The 17,923-nt window shown below is 32.7% G+C and overlaps 1 pseudogene; it reads left to right on the plus strand.

Annotated features, from left to right (window-relative positions):
* The first annotated feature begins 7,768 nt into the window (after positions 1–7,768).
* LOC135680347 (NADPH-dependent aldehyde reductase-like protein, chloroplastic) lies at positions 7,769–8,594 on the plus strand (annotated as a pseudogene).
* The last annotated feature ends 9,329 nt before the right edge of the window (positions 8,595–17,923 follow it).

The following is a 17,923-nucleotide window of genomic DNA, read 5'->3' on the forward strand; positions in this document are numbered from 1 at the left end:
TTTTTGCAAATCCAAACCTTGACTTCCTACCCAAGAGCTGTGAACACTTACTGCCTTTCAACTCTAAAATTCTTCATCACATTATCACAAGCATCATATTCCCCAAACAATTTCATCTTGACGAAATAAGTCAAATAGAGATAAGTACCATGTACTAGATTATGACCGGTCAGCATAATTGTTTTGGGTATTCAATTCGACAACACATGCAGGATATTATGGCTAAAGATACTATGTTGCCATATGGGAGGTTAATCACTAGATTTCTTCATGCCTATGACATTTGCATCCCACCCGATGAAGAATCTATTCAAAATGATCGATATAACATAATAAATAAAAACCTACTGAAAAGACTTAGGTGCACTTTTAGCAATGGCATATGGGTTAGGCAGCCTAGAAGGACGGATCCAATTCCTCCACCAATAGAACACCTCGAAACACCAATTCTTATGGGAAATGAATCTCCTCCTAGTCCTTTTGGCGCAGCACCTTCAGCTCCTGTTTCCTCCTCTGAAGATCTCATTATGGCGGAACTGTCTCAGATCAAATCACAGCAAGAACAAATTCAAAATCAACAAGTTGAAATTTTGAAGACACTACGACAAATGAATGAAAAAATAGATATCATGTATCAGCACTGTGGATTACCTCCTAAGGATTAAATTGATATATCTTTTTATTCTGTTCTGTTTGCTTTTAACAACAAGTTCAAAGTTTGTCATCGATTGAACGATAACTGATCCTTCCTTTTAGATAACTACTGTTTTGATCTGCATAAATGATGATTTCTTTTGGATAAACTATTTCTGGCAAATTTGAATGATGAACTTTGTTTACTATTAAATGCTAAACCTTTTTTTTATGATCATCAATTAGCTGGCTTGTCTCTTTTTGTTGATGACAAAGGGGGAGAAGTGATGACTTACACCATAATGATAGCATGACTTATATGGATTACAAAAACTTGTATGATATGAATGTCTTACATGCCTTGCAAAATCCTTGAAAATATCACAAGATTGATTGATCATATTGAAAGCATGCCTTACATCTATATCATGAAATTTATATTGAAAATCTTTATCTTCTGTCGTAGTAAAATTCATCCCTTTTCATTTAACTTATGATTTTCATCGAAGTTTCGTACTTACTATTGTTTAATGAGGATCACGATAAGCTCTACGGTTAGAACTTATCGGGTTATGCTTGAAACCAATGGGATGGAATTCAAGTGTTTTTTTATCTTCTCATAATATGGCATATAGATAGCGGGAGTTATGTTTAACTCCGTTATCAATTGATTGTCATCATCAAAAAGGGGGAGATTGTTGAATCTCGGATTTTGATGATATAATCAATTGGTGGGTTAATTGATCTAATCCATATTATTGAGTTAAGTGTGCAGGATTAACTACGATAACCAGAAAACATAAAGCAAGGATACCGAAGTCAAGTTCGATGGACGTTTAAGAGTCCGAAGAATCGTCGGAGATGCTGCCGGAACCAACCAAGAAGAAATCGGGAACCTGTCGGAATTTTCGGAAGTTCGCCGAAGAGATTGTCGGAGGTTCACGGAGATCACCGAGAAGGCTCGGCTACTCGTTAAAGTCATCACAAGTTCGGGAGCTTGATGGGAGTCCGTCGGAAGAAAGTTCGTCGGAAAGCTCGCTGGAACAAGACTCGACGTTCGCAGTTGAAAAATTACTTAGGATGTGTTTTGGTTATGTAGTTCACTTGTAATTAGGATTAGGATTAAGAGATAATCCTATATCCTGGTTAGGGGCCAACTGGGCCTAAAGTCATATTTGGTTTGGGCTAAAATTAAGCCAAACCAGCGAACCGGAGAGCCAGGCGGTGGCACCGCCCAGCACCCGAGAGCTGGGCGGTAACACCTCCTGGGCTGGGCGGTTGCACCGTCCAGCACCCGAGCGCTGGGCGGTGGCACCGCTTGGCTGGGCGGTGGCACCGCCAGCATCGAGAACCCAAAGAGAATTCAAATTTTGGAGCCCAAATTTGAATCCTCTTGAGGCCTATAAATACCCTTCAAATCTCAGCTGAGATCACAACTTTTGAGAAGCATTTTGATTGAGAGAAAAGTCTTAGAAAGTCTTAGCAAGTCTTGTTTTCAATTTGCTAGAGAGTTCTCCTCCTTCTTTCTTATTGAAAATTTGTAAGAGGTTGAACTGTTTGTAAAAGGTTGTAAGAGGGGTATTTACCCTTCCATTTCAAGAGATTTGCTAGTGGAAGGTGGGAGCCTCATCGAAGAGGGGCCTCGCAAGTGGATGTAGGTCATTTGACCGAACCACTCTAAAATCGGCGTAATCTCTGGTTTGCATTTCATTATTGTTGTTTACATTACTGCAAACCTTCTTACATGCTTTAGTTCCTTATTACCTTTGCTGCGCAACTTTAAGAATACGCTTTCAAGTTAAGTTTTTCAAGTTCCGTTCTTATCATACGAAAGATTTTTCTAAAACCGAAGTTTTAATCCGCTGCACTAATTCACCCCCCCCCCCTCTTAATGCCGCTCCGATCCTAACACACCTGACACCGACCTTGTTGGATCTCCTCCCAATGGGTTCACCACCAAAGCTTTGCATCCCCATTCAAATACATGATTGCTATTGAAATTTTGGTTTCTTCAAAATTAGGCCTTGTAGCTCGAAAGTATTGTTTCATATTGAAAAGAAAATTCTTGAGCTCCTTAGCATCTCTGGACCTCCATAATAATGCGGCTCGGGTGCCCTCAAGTTTTGTGGTGGCGCAACATGGGTGTTGCTTCCTCCTACATTCAGTGCCCTTGTGAGCATGGTCACCTTGGAAGTGAGTTCTGCCACGACTTCTTGTAGATGTTGCACGTAGTCTTTGGTGTCATTTGATAGTCGATCAACTAGGGCCTCAACCTTGTCGATCCGAGATTCAGCTTCTTCTTGCAAGCTCTCTACCCTAAGAAGCCTTCATTAGCCATGGTAGAGTTCCTCTAAGCTCGCTTCAAGAACATCCACGTGGGTTTCCACCGCTATGAGTCTCTCCTTGTGGCTCTTTTTCCCGATTGGTGCTCCCAATTGTGCCTCCTCCACTCGCGGAGAGTAGCCAACTTCTTGCTCATCATGTTTGCTATCGCGCTCCTCTAGAGCAGCTCTAAAAGCATAAGAGCGAGTATGCACTTGCAGCCCACCTGTGGCTGCTTGGGGCAAGGGTCCGGCTTGCCCCGTCTTACTTGATTCGCCACTTGTGGCTGCTTGGAGCAACTTTACGAAGTTCCTTCAATGCTTGCTCAAATTGCTTGCCCGCTTTGATACCATAATGTCATGGACTTAGCTAAAATTGCCTAAGTTGTGAAGCACCCTTGCGGCCAAGACACGAACTTAGCTTGAGTTACCTAAGTCACGAAGCACCATTGTGCCAACTCTTTGGACTTAGATGGGATTGCCTAAGTCATGACGCACCCTTGCGATATACGTCTGTAAAGGGTCAACCAATTTGCAACCTCACTCAGGTCCCAAAGGACCTGTAAAAAAGAAAGTTGATTAGTTCGAAGAACAAGCGACGAACAAGTCCCGACATAAGGGAAAAATTTACAAGCAATTCAGCGAGCACCTTGTGTGCACAAGAGAAAAGAGAGAAAGGAGGAAAACAAGGACTTCAGAAGATAGAATGAACAGTTGCAAGTCCACAAATAACTGCTCATCGGGTGCCGGGCACGAAGGCAAGTTCCCATTAAGTTAATATGTGAACTTGTGAAGAGTTTTTCAATGTCCGACAATATGCTATAGCCCCATCCAACCCTATACCACTCGGGGGTTTCTAGGGTCCTGAGATGATTAACATTTCGTATTTAGCTACGGCTTGCAGAAAACAAGCCGTGACATGCGAAAATGGAGCTATTTTGGGCAGTTCAGCCTGACGCGGTGAGCGGTCGCACTAAAGTGCTGCACCTTATTTGAACATGCATTTTTACAAGCAAAATACACAAAAATAAGATAAAATATACTGCCATGTCTCAGTACAAGCATGCAAAAGCGACGAATAGTTCATTGAACGAAGTTGTTGTAGGTGCGCGATAACCGTTCGTGACACAATGAGATCCTAATTGAGTTTGTATGGTTACACTTGAAACTAACTCAATTAGACCTAAACTACTTCCATTTAGACAATTGATTACAAACATGAATCATATATTGTCCGGTATGTCATTGGTTCATCTAGCACTTCATCCGATCCTTCGATGCATCGTTCTCGTAACATCCGATCTTCTTGGCGCAATGTCTAATCCTTTTGGCTCGATGCCCGAACTCATGGCACAAAGTCCTTCAAATTTGTCGATCAGTCCTTCAACCCGATGTCCAATCTTCTAACATGATCCACTGCGGCACAATGTCTGATTTTCCTGCTTCAATTGATTTGTCTTTCCATGATCGAAGTTAGTCTTGCGTCACTCAAACACTGATTAGATCATAACTTTATCAATTGATTTCATCATCAAAATCCGAGATTCAACAATCTTTCCCTTTTTGATAATGACAACCAATTGATGATTGAGTTTGAATTAAACTCCCTCTATCCATATGTAATATTGAAATAAGCAAACTTTAAAAAATGATAACCTTAGAATTCAAGTCGAAATAATTTCAATCATGAATCATAGTGATCATATACAACACATCATATCAACATAATCATTACTTGTATAATAAGTTAAAGTATTACATACATAATTCCAAATCATCATACATACTTTTAAAATATAAAATCATCATTACTTTAGGCATAACATATATGATACCAAAACATTAATATTTTTAAATCATCATTACTTCAAATCATGATGCATAATTTTAAAATATAAAATCATCATACTAAAACATTTAATATTTTCAAAATATTCATCATTACTTCTCTCCCTTGTCATTAAAAAAGGGAGAAAAATGCAATTAGCAAGTTTTTGAAACATGCAAGCTAGTAATTTAGTAAGTTTTACGTCACTTTAGAACATATAAGCTAACAAGTTTTTAAGATGTAAAAGTTATTAAAATTTTTACTTCTCTTGATATGTGCAAGATAGCAATTTTGCTTTGTGAGATTGGCAAGCTAGCAATTTTTGTTTCTCTTTTTAAATGTGCAAGCTAGCAATTATTTGCTTTGCTTAAGATGTGTAAGTTTATAAGTTTTTTCTTCTTCTTGAAATATGCAAGCTAGCAAATTTTTCTTTTCTTTTGAGATATGCAAGCTAGCAATTTTTTCTTCCCCTTTGTCATTATCAAAAAGAAGGAAATGATACAATTGTGAAAAAATGTACATCAATGTTCCAATCATCATATAAAAGATATCATGAAAAATCAATTTGGTGATGGGGTATAGATAAATACAAAGAAGTCATATGAAATAAATAAATCATGATATAAAAGATATTAATATCAAATATCATGAAAGATCAAGTCATGAATACCAAAAGATTATCATTCATTTTGACAAAGTGTCTTCTTTAGTAAAATATGAGAACAAATAATATGAGATCTTGATTCATAAAAAAATCTCGTTATAAATATCGAGAAATCAAGGCCATAATTTGGATAAAAACTTCTCTATTGTAAATAGCAAAAAGAGACATAGGAGAACAAATACTAAATCTTAAGTATCAAGTTAAAGATTTGGATAAAACTCATTCAAATTTAATTTGTCAAATCATCAAAATCACTTTCATAGTTCAAGAGATTAATAAATAACATAAATAGATTCATCACTAAGAATCTCTACGACGAAAACTTGATAAGATAGAGATTGAAAAATTTTCAAGAAAAATATATATATATTTTTTTTTTTAGTTTAAGCGATTGATTTCATACAAGCATGCCCAAGTCTTTTCTTTTATGTCAAAAACCATGCATCAACGTTTAAAATCAAAAAATAAGTTTTGTCATAAAACTCATCAAGATTAATAATATAACCATTAATAAACCATCTTCAATCAAAAGATTTATTACCAATAATTCTACTTCCAGCGATCTTTTTTTTATTGTTGTTGTTTCGGGTAGTGAGCTTTATGAAGTGTTTTGAATCTCTGGTCATATGTATTGAGCATCCACCATCAAGATTTTATCTTTTGGTCCTAACTTTCAATTGTAGATATGTTTACAAAAAAGATAGGTTTGTTCTAGGTACACATTTAACTTTAGGCCCCTTATGGTTAAATCTATCTATCTTGCTTTTCGATAATAAGTTATTCATGGTCCCTTTAGGAATCCAAACTAACTTGTGTGAGCTATATTTTTTAAATGAACATTTATAAGCAAAATGACCATATCTACCACAAAAATTATATTTAAATTTAGGGATAACATGTAATGTGGGTCCTTTAACAAATATAGTTGGCTTTTATTGAGTGTTACTCACAAAGCAAATTCTTTCTTTTCTACCTACATGACATTTATTAGCAAGAATTATGTTTAATGATTTGTCACCAATTTTAATTTTTTTCAAAGTTTGTTGTAATAACATATTTTCTTTTTTGTATGAATCTAACACTTTACATTTAGTGCAAGATGTTAACAAGCAATTATCATGTTTATTTTTAAATTTTTTAAATTTACTAAAGAGAAGCATAATCTTTTTTTAATAATTTATATTTTTTACCAACTAATTTAAAATCATCATATAAATCATGAAAGGCATTAAGTAATTCATCATAAGATAAATGAGCTTCGGTTGAGTCACTTAACTCTTCGTCGAGAGTCATCAAAGCATAGTTCGCTATTTCGTTTTCATTGGTTTGCTCTTCATCTTCTGATGCACTTAATTCATCTCAAGTCACATTGAGTGCTTTCTTCTTCTTTTGAAGTGTAAGCATCTTTTTCTTTAGTTGTGGATATTCGTTTTTAAAGTGTCCCGACCTTTTGCATTCATAGTAAGTTATTGTGTCCTTTTTAAGTTTACTTTTTTTTAATATCTTGTTTTATGAAATTTTTAAATTTTTTTTATGAGAAGTTCAAAGTCATTATCATCACTTGAGCTTTCACTCAAGTGGTCTTCTATTGTTCTAAGGGTCATATCCTTCCTTTTCTTTGGAAGATTATTCTTATGTTCATCATGTGTTATACAAGTTATTTTGATAAGTCATTAATGACTCTATAAGTTTTTCAAGAGGAAAACCATTCAAGTCCTTTGCTTCTTGAATAGCAATTACTTTTGAATCCCAAGCAAAAGATCATAAAATTTTATTAATAAATTCAAGGTTAATAAAACTTTTACCAAGTACTTTCAAACCATTGATAACATCTGTAAAATGGGTGTACATATCACTAGTGGTTTCGCTTAGCTTCATTCGAAATAATTCAAAACTATGCGTCAAAAGATTTATCTTAAATACTTTTACTCTACTTGTGCCTTCATAAGTAATTTTAAGTATGTGTCAATGTGAAGTTTCACAAATCGAAATATGATTAAACTCATTTTTGTCCAAAGTACAAAACAAAATATTTATAGCTTTAGCATTTAACGAAAATAATTTTTTCTTAAAATCACTCTATTCATTTGTAGGTTTAGAGGGTGTTTGAAAACCAAATTCAATGACATTCCACAAATTGAAATCCATATAATACAAGAAAATTCTCATATGTGGTTTATAATATGTGTAGTCCGTCCCATTGAACATAGGAGGACGAGGGATAGAGTGACCCTCTAGATTACCGATAAAAACTATTTAATCTCTCTTGGGTGTTAAATCAATTGAGAAAAACTTACTCTGATACTAACTATTAGGATCAAAATGACACTAAGAGAGGGTTGGGATGAGAGGTGAATTAGTACTTTTGTAAAATTACGATGATTTAAAAACTCATTCAATCAAACCCGTATCGAAAATGTGTTTAACTTAACTATCATTTATCGTAAAGTTACCATCAAGCGCATGCCATCGTCCTCCGCACTAATGTCTCTGACCCCGCTGATGTCAAATCACTATTCGACCGTGCTGAGCCCACCTTCGGCGACTCTGTGCCCCACATCCTCATCGCCTGCGCCAGCATCCATGACCCCAAGTATCCACCCCTCGTCGACATGACCCCCGAAGATTGGAACTCCGCCTTCAACGTCAACACCCACGGCGCATTCCTCTGCTACTAGGAGGTGGCGGCACGGCTGATGCACGAGGGCCGCGGGAGGATCGTGACAATGTCACCGTCATTGGTGGCAGTGCTGCTGGGGGGATACATAGCGTACTCGGCGTCGAAGGCGGCGGTGGAGGCAATGACGAAAGTGCTGACGAAGGAGCTGTGGGGGACGGGGGTTACGGCCAACTGCGTTGCGACTCGGCGTCGAAGGCGGCGGTGGAGGCAATGACGAAAGTGCTGACGACGGAGCTGTGGGGGACGGGGGTTACGGCCAACTGCGTTGCGCCGGGGCCAATGGCCATGGACTTCTTCTTCATGGGGAAGAGCGAGGAGGACGTGAAGCGGATAGCGGAGACGAGTCCACTGGGGCGGCTGGGGCAATCGGAGGATGTGGCCGCGTTGGTGGGGTTCCAGTGCATCGACGCCACCGAGTGGGTCAACGAGCAGGTCGTTCAGGTCAACGATGGATTCATTTGAGACCGGCTTCGGCTTCTTCATGTTGTCCTCGCTCTTAATTCATCGCCTTATTTCAATAAAAGGATTGTGCTCTCTTATTACACAATAAAAGGATGTTTTAATTGATGCAAATTAAATACAACGTGGCAATTAATTAAGCCGAACCTACCACAAGATTTGATCATTTCCAAATCTAATGGATTTCAATTTTAATTTTGTAACAAAAGACTTCTTTTATACCCTTTATATGTTTGCATATCACGGCACAACTAGTGAACCAGCAGTGACATTTTATCATCGGATCTAAAACATGATGTGTAGACAATCTGTAATCTAATAAACGAAACATATTGTAATGAGCTACTAGCTTTCTTTGTGATTTGTACTACTATTCGAGAACTTGATTAATAGATGATGATGGATTATTCATTCGAGAGTAGGAAAAAAAAAAAGAAAGAAGATAAAAGAACTCCCTAGAAAGAATAAAGTTTTGATTGAAAAATAAAATTTTAGGAAGAGAACAAGAAAGTTTCCTCGCAGATGAAAGGATCCGCGTAAAATGTGGCCTAAATATTCATATAAAATATCAATAAAGTATTGAATTAATATGGGGAAAGAATTTAGATAGAAGATCGAGGTGCCATCTACTTCACCGAGATCGAGTAAGACACAGAGAAACAAAAAATATCTAGAAGAAAGGATCCAAGAACAACGAAGCAATCAAGGAAAAGGACTCAAGACACTAACCTATTTGTCGAGCAAAGGAACATCAAGAATGAACCATTAAAATGGAAAGAATAATATGGGGAAAGAGGAATCTGAAAGTAGGGACGTAACCGAAGAAAAGGGTCTATGAAATATTCACTATAATTCAAGATCGAGTAAAAAGGAAAAGCAAGAATGAATCAATCGATAATATAGTTTAGAATTGTAAACATAAAATATGTAATATGTTATAAGTTACACAAAAAATTTTCAGGATTGAAATCAAATAATTTTAAATCAGGTTTATATCGTGTATCTTTCGATGCCATAAAAAAAAAAATATCTCTGATCTACAAAGGTACTATCCTCTAAATCTAAATGTCACACTAACGTCGATCTACAAGGAGAAGAGAGAAATTATAATCTCTCAACTACGTCCTCTATGACATACGTTGTTTACTCCCTAGAAGTCTTATTTGCAAGAGCAGAGAGTCTAGAATAAATTATTATGAGAGTTCCTTCTATCAAGGGCATCCCCTAAGGAATCTTACATTAATATGGACTTCTTTCGATTAGCCAATATCTGTCATCAGAATCCAATTAATTCTATTATATATCTTATCCAATTATAAAGAGCCACATAATCTAACATTCTTCCACTTGGCCAATTAATTGATAAAATATTAAAAAATATTCAAAATCAAAATAAATAAAATAAAATTTGTTTGAAAATAATTTTACCTAATTTGATTTTGAAAAATTTTGAAAAGCATTTTATGCATAGTCATAAATTTTAAAAACAAGCTAATAAATCCAAAAAGCACAATAATACTATAGTCAATCTAAGTATCAACATGAGTCATAGCGGTTGTATGCCATCAATCTCGCACTTCCTTCTATGTACCATAACATTGTTAGTCTTTTCTTATATAATTTGTTTTGTGAAGACAATTATGTTATTATATTCAACCATAACATACATAAACATAAATATAAATATGATAGCAAAAATAAATAACTTTAATTATATAAAATAAATATTAATAATAGCATCCATCATGCATCACCCTATCTTTTATGGTTTTCTCAAAAGCCCTATTCTAATAATATGTTCTTTAAATATTTTACACTGTAAAGCTTTAGTAAATTGATTAATAATTATCATAATGGTGTTCAGGTTCTCAATTGATACTTTATTTTTGGACTCTTTCTCTAACCACCAATTACCTTATCTTGATGTGCTTGGAACTACTAGAGTATTTGTTATTCTTAGAGAAGAAAACTGCTATAGTATTATCACAAAATATCTTTAGCGGCCTAGTAATTGAGTCAAACGATACCAAGTTCGAAGATGAAATATTGTAGCTATAAAGCTTAATTTGTGACCTCAGCATATCACAAATTCAGCTTTCATTATTGATGATACAATAAGCGATTGTTTTACACTTTTCTAATAAATTGCCCCACTAGTTAACATGAATATAAATCCTGAAGTGGACTTCCTACTATTAAGATAATTTACAAAATCAGTATCTAAAGATCCCGTTATTTCAAACTGATTTGATCTCTTATATGTGAGCAGATAATTTTTCATCCCTTATAGATATTTCAATATTTTCTTTGTAACTTCTTAATATTCCATTCTTGGGTTACTTTGGTATCTACTCAGCATTGCTTGTTCAGGTTTAAGCATATAATAGACTTTCAACTGCACACTCATAAAGAATATTTTTTATTTGATTCCTTTTTAAATCATTTTTTGGGTACTAGTTTTAGTTGAATTTTTTATATCTAGTAATACGTGTATCATTGGTTGAGTAAAATTGAATATTAAATCTCTCTAAGATATGATTAATATATCCTTTTTGAGATAGTCTTAATAATCATTAAGATCTATCCCTAAATGTCTCAATACCAATAACATAGGCTACCTCATTCATATTAACCATCTTAAAGTTCTTGCTGAGAAATATCTTGGTTTCATATAATAAACCAAGATCACTATTAGCAAACAAAATATCATCTACATATAAGACCAATATAATAAACTTGGCTCACTTACCACTAATCAATAGTGTTTTCATTAAATGTGAAAGAAGTAATGATATCATAAAATTTTAAATACCATTATTTGGAAGCTTGTTTAAAGTTATAAATGGATTTCTTAAGTATATAAGCCCAACTTTCTTTTTCCTCTTCTATAAATCCTTCAAGTTATTTAATATAAATTTTCTCATCTAGATCCCTATTCAGAAATACTATTTTCATATTTATCTAGTGTAATTCAATATCATAATGAGCTACTAATATCATAATGATTCTCAATGAGTCCTTCCTAGAAACCGAAAAAATTGTCTCATTATAGTCTATGACTTCTTTTTGAGAAAAATATTTGATCACAAGTCTGGCTTTATATCGTTCGATATTGTCTATTGAATTATGTTTTGTCTTATAAACTCATTTACAACCAACTCTTTTATAATTACTGGGCAATTCAATGAGTTTCTAGACACCATTTTAGCCTATTAATTTTAACTCTTCTTTCATTGCATCATACCATTTTTTAGAATCGTTATTTTCTATGGCTTATGAAAATGATAAGGGATCTCTTTTTATTCCTATATCATAATCTGATTCTTATAGATATACCATATAATTATTAGAAATGATATATTTCCTTTTTCTTTGATATCTTCTTAAAGCTACCAATTGTGATTGTTCTACAAGATCATCAATGGTGACACTAACATCATGTGAGAGTTCATTGATATTATTTTATTGTTCACCCTCATCAATTCTCTCATTGATTTGAGGAATAACAATTTATCAAATAGGAGATGATACTAGAGAATTAATCTGAATCTTCTCAGTATCAAAATTGATCCTTCGAGGATTTTTACTCCCATTGATTTTTTTATTTTTTAGGAATCTTACATTATCATATTTTACTATCATCGTACTATGATTAAGGTAATAAAATATGTATCCCTTGGACTTTTTTGGATAACTAATAAAATATTCAGAAATAATTTTTGAATCCAATTTCTTTTCATGTGGATTAAATACTCTTATCTGGACACCCTCAAATATGTAAATATCTTAGACTAGGCTTCTTACTAGTCCATAACTCAAATGGAGTTGATGGAACCGACTTACTAGGAATTATATTTAAGATGTACATAATTGTCTTAAGAACTTCACCCCATATTGACTCTAGAACAAAGAAATAACTCATCATGCTCCTAACCATATTTATAAAAGTATGATTTCGCTTTTCAACTATAATATTATATTGTGGCACACCTGGTAAGGTATATTGAGCACAAATATCTCATTGTTCTATAAATCTAGCAAAAAAACCAACATTCTAATCAAATTCATCATATCTATCATAAAATTCATCACCCCTATCAGATTTGATAATTTTAACTTTTCTATCTAGTTATTACTCGATCTCATTTATGTACACTTCAAGAGTGTCAATGGCTTGAAACTTTTCATATATTAGATAAATATAACCATATCTGAATATGACATCTATAAATGTGATGAAATACCTTTATCCATTAAAACAGGGAATACGGAGTGGTCCATATCAGTATGAATAATCTCAAGGAGTTCTTTACTTCTTGTGGTATTTTTCTTTGTATGTTTAGTTTACTTTCTCTTAATGTAATATATACAAACATCAAAATCAAAATCAGTAAAGTTTAAATCTTTCAAAATATTCACTAATATTTCAATTCTTTCCTTGGAGATATGCCATAATCGTTTGTGTCATAGTATAAAAGATCTTTTATTATTGAAATTATGTTTCAATCTAACACTTGATTGCGGATCAATAATGTCTTTACAAACTTAATATTCAAATTAATTCTATATAAACCATTACACAGAATTTTATAACCAATTTTTATTAAATTATAAAATATATTGAGTTTACCATTACCAAAAGAAAATCAATATCCTAACTAATCAATTCTAGATAGAGAAACTAAATTTCTAGAAATAATAGGAACAAAACATGTGTCAGCAAGATCCATCAAATAACCTTTCTCTAGGCGTAAGCGATAAGTCTCCACTAATATCACTTTTACTTTGAGACGATTTCCCATAATGATAAATCTTTCATGTTTTTTTTGTTTTCAAATTGAAAGAAATCCTTGTATATTATTAGTAACATGAGTTAAAATACTATAATCAATCCACCAAGTATTACAAGGAACTATTGTAATATTTGATTCGAAACATATAAAGGTTGAGTTCATACCTTTATTTTCAAACCTAAGTTTTGTGTTTAATGTAGTACTTCTTTATATGTTCTTTCTTGTCATAAAAGAAGTGTTTTATTATAATAGCTTTCTTTCATTAGTCTATTTAACATTTCCAAACCTAACAAATTTCTTTGATAGATGATACTTCAATTTTCTTTTCTTGTTACCAGCTCCTTGATAGTAGTCATGATATTATATGAACTTTCCTACCTTAATCTCAATTCTTCCTGTACACATATATTAGCTAACTCATTCAAGTCCCACTTATCATTATTTATATGTTCTTTCTTGTCATAAAAGAAGTGTTTTATTATAATAGCTTTCTTTCATTAGTCTATTTAACATTTCCAAACCTAACAAATTTCTTTGATAGATGATGCTTCAATTTTCTTTTCTTGTTACCAGCTCCTTGATAGTAGTCATGATATTATATGAACTTTCCTATCTTAATCTCAATTCTTCCTGTACACATATACTAGCTAACTCATTCAAGTCTCACTTATCATTATTTATATTGTAGTGAATCTTAAATTGGCCAAATTGAGAAGGAAAAAAAATAAGAATGAATTACATGAGGAAAGACTCATCAACATTAATGCCTAATACTTTAAGTTTTACAGCTTTATCAGCCATATTGAGGATACGATCCTGAATTTCTCGAGTACTATCATACTAAGCCATAGTTAGTTCTTTCATTAGTATGCCAACCAATGACTTATCAGCAAATTTAAATCTATCTTCAATAACCTTTAAATATTCCCATACACTAATTACAATCAGTAATAAAGTCTTTGTTATTTGTAATCATCATTCTTATAAATATTAAACTAAGCTTATCATATCTTTCTCAAACCTTTATTTCATTAACTTATTCCATAGTACTTTCGTCAATCAAGTCTATAGGCTTTTCGACAAGCAATATTAAGTCAAAATCTAATACGCATAGTGTAAATTACATATGCTCTATCCATTCTAAATAATTTGATCTAGAGAGTACAAGGATATCGGAAGCATGAGAATATATCAAAGGAAGCACCATTATAAAAATATAAAATAATATTAATGCTTTAAGTTTCCAAAATATGATGAACTATTGATATCATCCCTATTTCATATTTTGGTAAAATATTAACATATCCGATTTTTACTCAAGATTATCTATAGAGGATTTATACTATTCTTGTGGAATAGTATTATTATCTTTGAGTATACAATCATAAACTATAAGAATATCCAAAACAATATCATCCTACCCCATCATATAACTATTTGAAGTAGATTCTCCTTTGGGATTATCTAAATCTCCTAATTATATGTGTCATTGTGAATATAATTTCTTGATGTCATTTAGGACTAATTCCTTAATGTTATTTTATAAGTTATTAGTCTATGTCACTTTGGTGGCTACAAGATCAATACACTAATATAAAATATAGTTTAAAATATTCTATAAATGATAACTTTTATTGTAATTCACGTCTCCTAAGTCTATTATCCTAGGCCACTTTGATAGTTACCGATGAAATAAAACTTAAGAAGATGAGTTACAAATAATATTCATCAAAAATTTTAATTTAATTTATACTAAAATAGTTTAATAATAAAATAATAATTATAATAATTATTGAATATTAATCAATAAAAAGAAAAACTCATATGATAACTATAATCATGATGAATGATGGGCCTTTATGTGAAAAATAAATATTATTTCATAATTTCAAACATATATATGTGAATAACTAAATAAATATACAAGAACAATAATTAAATTTTATTTACTACATACAATCAATAAATCATATAAGAAAACTATAAAATAAATAGTAATTTATATTTTTTTATTTTCACATAAAATTTTAAATTAAAACAATCGATTATATTTAATTTGGGCAAGTCCAAAATTGGGCTAAATATCATCCCAATTAAATAGGTTGATCAAAACCAAAAATTGATCAAAATTTAATCCTTTCTAAATTTGATTGAAACTAAATTCAATTAATAACAAGTCAAAATATAATCATGATCAAATTCAATTAAATTATGTTGATCAATTTTATAATTAAGGATAGAAATAAAAAAAATTTAATTTTATAAGGGTAAAATAGTAAATTTATTGATATGACATAAACTGAAATTACGAGATTTGTAAAGGGTAGAATTGTTAAAAGATTAAAATAGAATTAATAAAAATTATAGGGGTAAAGATGAAATTTTCTTTCAAAACCCTAAGGGGCGGTTGTCGCCCCTATGCGCGGGTGGGCGTTGCTAGTGTGGCCACTGCCTATGGGAAGTTACCACATGTGCAACCGTCGGCACGACCTTTGCCCTCATATTGTTGAAGCCTAGATGCGGCCTCTGACCGCACACAATTGCCGCTATGCGATCGTTGCGTGCACACGCTTTTGCCTACATGCCTGCACGTGGTTGTCGCGATGCGTGTCCAACCCGACGCATGACCCACGACCATCGTAGAGTGATCGTCGTGATTTGTGGTCAATCACGATGTACGGCTCACCACCTAGCGACCGCCTGCGACCACTGTTGCTATTGCGGTGCGCATGCATTGCCTAGCACAACCGTTGCTACCAACGAATCCATCATAGCGATCATACACAGCGATGATGCTACGATTGCCATCGGCAACAGTACTATACAACGACCGCTTTGTGATCATCGAAGATTGCATTATAAAAAATCTAACATCACCCGTAAGTAGGCGAGAAGATGGAGTAGATAGGAATTTAGATCAACAAAATATATGGATCATTGAAGGATCATAAACAAAAATGATAAATCTAACGTATTTGATCTCAAGAACCTAGGCTTTAATATTAATTATAAATATATAATATATAATATGCTATAAGTTACATGAAAAACTTTCATGCCAACATTAAAAAAAAATGACATTAGATCGGATTTATGATGCGTACCTTCCGATGCTATCTGAAAAAGATCTCTATCTGATTTGTAAAGGTACTTATCTTCAGATCTGAATATCATAGTAACATCAATCTACAAGAAGTACTAGATACTCCTCCTCCCTTCCTATCTTTTCATAGGACCATTATTATTAATGGTTTATAGAGATTAAGAGAGAAACTGTAATCTCTCAACTGTGTTTTCTATAACATACGTTATTTAGTCCATAAATATCTTGTCTCTTTATATACGAGAATAGAGGATTTAGGATAACTTATTAGAAGAATTCCTCGATATGAATCATATTATAATATAGATTTCTTTTCAATTGATTAATATCTGTCATCAGAATCCAATTAATTATATTATATATCTTATGTAATTATAAAAGATCACATAATCTAACCAGAATCATAATAAAATATTAATAAATTATTAAATTGAAGTAAAAAAGGATTTAGGAAGAAAATTGAGGCACCATTACTATCATTCAACTTGATAATATTGAAAGAAATAAGATCGAGAATAAAGGAAGTAACAAGGTGATTAAAGAAGTTGATTCGAGAAACTAACCTTAACTAATAGTCAAATAGAGAAACAAAATTAAGAACAAACCAACCAAAAGAGCTAAGAATTATCTAAAAAACAAGATAATAGCACAGAAAAAAAAAAAAAAATACCTCGGAACTTAAGAAAAGGAACTAGGAAAGTAGCATATTAAAATCAAAATCGGGCAAACTATATATATATATATATATATATATATATATATATATATATATATATATATATATATATATATATATATATATATATATATATATATATATATATAGTTTTGAGACTTTCTGGATTAAGTTGGGAATTGAATTAAAATTTTTGGACTTATTGCATGATAAGACATGGATGAAGGTAGATTACAATATCCTCATAGCCTTGATTGCATATATTTTTTTGTTAGAATGAAAAGCCCATGATGAAATAACGTTTGGATTTTAAAAAATTACCCTTAATGAAATATTTCTTAAGGCATTTGTTTTCTTTTTGACCTAAGTGCAAATGTGCATAGGGAACATGAATACAATTAACCAGTTAAATAGAGCAAGCCCTGGATATAAATTGAAATTGGATGACTCTTTTAAGGAGAACCCAATAGAGGATGATATTAGATTTATCTTAAGGACTAATATTATAGAGGGTGATATTGGATTTATCTTAAGGACTAATATTGATGACTGTATCCTTGTAAGTGGAAAAGAAAACTTTTATAATGAATTACTGCTGTGAATGAGGGATACAGAGGCTATAGGTGGCTGTTTCTATTCTACGAAAGGAGGTTGATCCACCATGATTAGTTACAAATCTTCTACACGATATATTTCAATTGATACTATCCTTTACTGATGTAATAGTCTCTCACGTATATTGCGATGTTAACCAATGCATAGACTA

This window comes from Musa acuminata, chromosome BXJ1-8 (assembly GCF_036884655.1).
Source record: "Musa acuminata AAA Group cultivar baxijiao chromosome BXJ1-8, Cavendish_Baxijiao_AAA, whole genome shotgun sequence".
NCBI classification, from domain to species: domain Eukaryota; kingdom Viridiplantae; phylum Streptophyta; class Magnoliopsida; order Zingiberales; family Musaceae; genus Musa; species Musa acuminata.